Genomic DNA, 6,000 nt, shown 5'->3' with positions numbered 1-6,000 from the left:
CTCTATTTCAATCCCCTGTCCATACAGGACTCATTTTATCAGGTTTTCCCATCTGTAGCTGAAACGATAACTGACTATTATGAGTCTGTTGGCTCTGGAACTCAGTCCTTGAATGGAGTGTTCCTCACCCAGAGACTGGGATGGGTTAGCTGAAAGCAGTTGGATTTGCTTTCCTCATTACACTTTTAGTAGACTGAATGGCAGTGTTTCCTTCGTTCCTGCTTTTGTGATGCTGTACCTGTAAGGTTTACTTTCCACTGCTTTTTCACCCCTTTCTGAAGAGCCATGGGTGTTTCCTGGAGTTCTTCTTTACTCTGCACACCAATGTATCTGTCCCAAAGGACGCCTGGCAAACCCTCTCCCTCCCATTCCCCCGCCCTACCCTCTCCTGGGTAGACCTCCTGGAGGTCCAGATTTCACCTGGGGTTCAGAAATGTTTCTATGCAGCATCCATACCCGAGGTGGTCCCAGGTGCTGACATCATACAGGGTGATCCTGCCCTGCACAGAGGACCCCTGTGCAGCCCTCATGGACTGCTGCCTTCACTGAGAGGCTGTGCTCTCTATGGTCAGCATGGCACCAACACTGTAAATCCACCAAGAACTTGGTACCACTCAGAATTCCACTTGTCCGTCAAGTCTGGTTGAAATCAGCCAACTGGTTCAAAAGTTATTAAAGGGGAACTGACAGACAGAATGACTGCTGAGGAAATCAGGCTGAAAACGTTAACTTCCTGAGATAGCAACTTTGTTCTTTCATAATTATCAGCATAAAATACAAGTATACTGCTTAGCACAGTCTTCCTCCTGCCTTTTCAATGCTGCTTTTCCTTCCCTTGTGTTGCTGTCTTTCTGGAGGGCTGGAGATAGGAAACCTTCCCTCTCTTTGCTAAGCTCCAGAAATTCAGCAGGCTTTGCAGACTGGAGGGAGGGATCTGTGTTTTGTATCTCAGAAAGAAGGGTAAATTACCAGGCTATCCTAGCACTTGTACCAAGGGTATTTGTTCATCCATTCCTTGCGGGGAATGGGAATTTGCATCACCCAGTGAAACAGAAGAACAATATCCCTCCCCTCTCCCAGCTTACATTTTCACAATGAGATGGGAAAAGACCCAAAGTGCACCTGGCCTTGCTGCTGTGGGAAATAATCTGAGCTATTGACTAAGGGACACGTGTCTCCCAGCTGGAGGCAGTTTGTAGTGCAGCATGAGTTTCACCAAGGAGGATGAGGAACTGAGAGGCCAGGACTCTGTGCCCTACCACGTGTCCATTGCATTGATCAGTGTAGTTTGGAGCACAAGGGACACCAGAAGCGGAGGGGACAGGCCATGCATTGCCCTCCTTCCCTCCATCAGCACCAACCCCAATTTCCACAGCCCTTTTTCAAACATATTTTTCTACCAGAATCATTCTGTGGGCAATAGAAATGCCATCTGTGGGAGAGGGCATGTGGAGGGGCTGGTGGGGCAGGAGAGCATGGGGACAGCAGGAAGAAGAGGAAAGAGGGAGGGATGGAGAGAGAGCACATGCAGAGAAAGAAACACTGTAAAAAGCAGTAAGTTCCTCTTCATTTTGGCACAGCAATGTTTGCAGCATGGCTTAGCATGCCTCCTCCTGTTAAATAAATATTGTGACAGTTCTAATCCTAGTGAGCAGGGACGTAACCAGAACTTGGATTTTCACTGAGGGCAAACAGTAATGGGTAAACTTTAAGTATTTCAAATAAGGCTCTAATTTAGATCTACGAAGACAGCACTGTTTGTTAAATAAATATCAAGCTCATCTGGTACCAGGCCAGTTGTTGTGCTTAAGCAAGATATATCTAACTAGTGGTTATTTAACTGAATGATGGGTGAATAAGCCCATTCAGTATGCAAAATACTTTCTAATTGGCAGAGAGGAAGAGTGAGAGGGAAAAAAGGAAGGGGAGGGAAGAAAAAGAAAAGGAAAAAAAGAAAAGAAAAAAAGGAGAAAAAGAAAAAGCAGCAAAACAGGAACCTCTTTACCTTTTGTATGTGTTCTCTCTAGAAACTTTGAAAGCTATCAAAGGAGACAGCTCCAGCCTGCCAAGGGAATTGGATATAATTTAATTGCTCTAAAAAGAAAATGACAAATGTTGGTTCATAACTAACAAGCTACAACCATCTTATGAAATGTTAATTGGAATACGTTACACTTCCCATATACTTTTAATGAATTAATGGGGATGCCACTCTCTATTTATAGGCGAGTTAAATTCCTCAGCAGCTCCATTTACTTCTTCTATATATTATTAAACTTCAGATGGCAGTTACATAATCAATATGCTGGTCCTTTCATAAATCTAAATGAAGAGAATCCTGGGGGTCCTTTGGAATAGCACAGAATGGCTCACATAGAGTTTTCTCTGTGAAACTTTACCAGTCCTTCCTGAGTGTAATCTCAGTACTTTGGATTTTGAAGTTTGGTGATTTCTTTTTATTTTATTTTATTTTTAATTTTCTTTTTTTAATAACAAAAACATATGAAGGGATGAGATCTGTTCTAGGGAAATGTCTGAAAAAACCAAACAACCAGATGGCTTGACTCCATAAAAACAAGTAATTGTATCACATGGCATATTGTATTAATTCCTTGCTGGGTCTGATTTCATGGGATTTTCTTACTGGTGACAGAGTTGGGCAAGTTTGTTTTTAAGTGGGTTTTATGTTTCTGGAGAGATCGTTGGAGTCACGTTGGGATCCTGCTGGAAGGTAGCACCACCTGTATTAGACATGTCACCTGAAAAATACAGTGGTGCCTTTAGGATCAAGAAAACTATAAGAGACTCTGTTAATATATACTACAGGATTAAAAGTCTGCAGCTTCTTATGTGAAGAAATAAGGGCATTGGGGCACTAGGAATGGTGTGGCTTCACAGGACAAGAATTTGGTGGGACTGTGGGGCTTTTACCCTCTATGCGTCTTATTACATCCACCAGCAGTGGCTGTTGCGTAGAGGCTAAGCAGAACTCCAGCATATGTCCCTTTGCAGATGCTCTTTGGCCTGGGAATGATGAACTGCTGGCCTTTGTCGAGCTTCCAGCATGGAGCTGCCCGTTCCATCAAAGCCAGCACTCACTCTGGCTGGCTGCACAGCTGGAAGCCTGCAGAGGCCAAGGACTGCATGGGATGCAAAAGGTGAACTCTTCTCACAACTGAAATGTGCTATTGAGCAGCAAGGCAGGAACCTCACCTCACCTCTGCACCTTTCTTTCATAGATGGCTCTACTTCTGGACTTCCAGCTGAACACTTGTGTGTTTGGAGGAGACCTGGCTGGAGATTTAAACAATGTTCCCCTTGCTTCTGGTCCCATAGAGTTTGATATCAAGTTACTGCCCTGCAAGCCAACTCCTGCCTCCACTGGATTGTCCAGCAGCTCTAGCCTACATTCATGTACTGCTTGTGCTTCACACCATTTCCTCACCCCACATCCCATCCTTACAAGCAGCAGAATACCCTTCCAGCAGTGAGGGTCCTGAGGAGAATATTCTTCATTCACCTCTGATTTAAAGGCCTCCAGATGACACAGACCTCAAAGATGGTGGTGACTCAGTGTACATAGGGATAACCCAAACATCTCTCTGATTTTTATAGAAAGAGATATGGCACATCCTTCTTTCCAGCTCAGAGAAATTCCAAGCTGCATGTTCCTCCATGGGTCTCTCCAAGACGTGGTCTTGACAGCGACTGAACAGTCCCTTGCTCACCCTGGAAAAATGAATATTTCCTAACCATCTCCCACATCTAGGCACTATAAATATCTCTCCCTTCAATACCTTGGGACATTGACAGGAAGTCCACATTTAATTGTACCATTTGCTCTTCTGTTCATCCACTGACCTTCCCATGTGATCTTCTCTACCATGTGCTGCCCCAATACCTGTTTTCTCCAAGGTCTCTCTTTTTGAGGAAGATTGATTTCTAACCTGAGAGCTTCTGCTTCTTCTGCCCATAGCTTATAAATACACTGGCACCACTGCTGGGGATGATCTTCAGCTTTCCTTCAACCTTTTAGAGCCTTCCCATAAACAAGGGCAAAGACTTTTCAATCCCTCTTCTTCTTCCCCTCTTCAACAAAGGATAAACCTGCATCTGCTAAACTGACCAGCAGCACATGTCAAAAATATAAATGTCCTGATCCTTTGCAGGTAATGAAGAAAGCGATAATGATGCAAATAATTCTCCTGTGACTGTTGCCGGGAGTGTGTTTACATCCATCTATCTCCAGCGTGTCATGTTGCCATTAGCGTTGCTCATAATACAGATGTTAACAAGGGCAAAAGGGCAACCCATGGGTCCCTTGGAGTCCCCTGGGAAGCTGTCAGCCTACAAGGAAGCTGTCAGATGGAGTTTACTCCAGGGATAGTGACCAGTCTGGCATGCAGAGGGAGGACACAAGCTCAAGGCAGTGAGATTTTACCATGCCAGGACCAAGGTGTTCTGTGTTTTATTTTGCCTGTCATGTACTTGCTTTAGTGTGGGGCTCATGCTGGATGGTTCAGACTCCAACACAACCAAACGGTGCTGAGCCAAACTTCATGTGGCAGCTTGGGATGGGAGATAGTGCTGTCTAAACCTCAGGATGATTTTGGCAGTGCAAGGGTCAGATCTTCCCATCTGCAGACTCCACTTAACTCCTCTAGAAGTGAGGAGAAGGGGACATGGATGTCAGGGTTGCCCCAGGACCCCCAAAGCAGTGGACAATTGCGGTATAGAGGCAGTGCGTGTGGTAACCTCAGTGACAACTCCGTAAGTCAGTGGCCCAGCACAGCCTGATGGTACCAGTGTCACCAGTGTGCCCAGGAAGTCTGCAAAGCTCAGTCCAGCTTGGACCCCTCTCCACAACAGGGAGCATTATGGATGTGTTTTCATCTCCTAGATATGAACCATGTATCAGACTCTCTTTTTCTTGCCTTTTCAGTGTGCATGGTGTCTGTCTTGCATGCCTGTGCTATCTGGACACTTGGGACATGACACAGAGGATTGACTCTCTATGTCTTAAAATAACCCATTATGAAATCTCTCATTTGTTGCTGGAACTGAAAAAAGGACATTTGGGACATGGCCTAGAATTTCCCAAAAGTGTTTGTATCCTGGCTTTTTGTTTAACAAGCTAAAAAGGAAGCCCAGGTTTTTGTTTTGAATGCGTTACGCTGTAGTCAATTTTATTTTTGTTTTGCCTCTGTCAACCAAGCCTGGTACAAATGATCCCAATTGCCTGCTGGAAACGACAGGAAGGGAAAGGGGTGTGGAAACACACAGAGATATGAACATAATGGAGCAGAGCATGGTGCTGAGTGAGAAATTTCACCTTTCACTGTGGGGACAGGGGAGGAGGGGAACTCTGCTCCACAAGCAGAGGATGTGCCTGTTTTCACTATGCAAATACACAACTCACTTTTGGCGAGAGGAAAATGAAACATTTCTCCCAAGTTTGGATTGCGCTGGAAGTACACATCACACTTCCCTAGAAATGAGTGCACTGATGTGTTAGACAGACACACACAGACAGTCCTTTGATAATTATTTAGTGTACTAGACCTTGCATTAAAATCCTGGCAGAGGTCAGAGGCAAAAAAATAAATTTGCTCAACTTGCCATAGTCATTAGTCCATGCCAATTCTGGCTGTGAGTACAAGTGAAAATGAATCTACAGTTGTCCTGCTCATCATTTCTCCATACCAGCAAACTGCTGAGCCATTTGGAGCAATTTATTTTGAATGCTATTCATTGCTTTGAAACTACTCAGGAGAGAAGCAGCAAGGGATATTGTGGATCATGATTCTGAGGGTCTTGGGTGGGCTGAGATACCTACACATGCTCTTGAAGTGGGACAGAGCCACAAGTGACTCAATGAAAAAGGCAAGCTGGTCAAAACAGGGTGGAGGTTTGGTAAAAATGATGCTAGAAGAACAAAATAGTGTTGCAGAAGATGCCAGGTGTATGAGAGAGCTGCACTTTGGCCAGCACCTTGGGAAA

Source organism: Corvus kubaryi, unplaced genomic scaffold (genome assembly GCF_017639235.1).
Source record: "Corvus kubaryi isolate FWS band 111438036 unplaced genomic scaffold, C.kubaryi_AGA036_p1.0 136, whole genome shotgun sequence".
NCBI classification, from domain to species: domain Eukaryota; kingdom Metazoa; phylum Chordata; class Aves; order Passeriformes; family Corvidae; genus Corvus; species Corvus kubaryi.
This window is presented reverse-complemented; position numbering follows the sequence as displayed.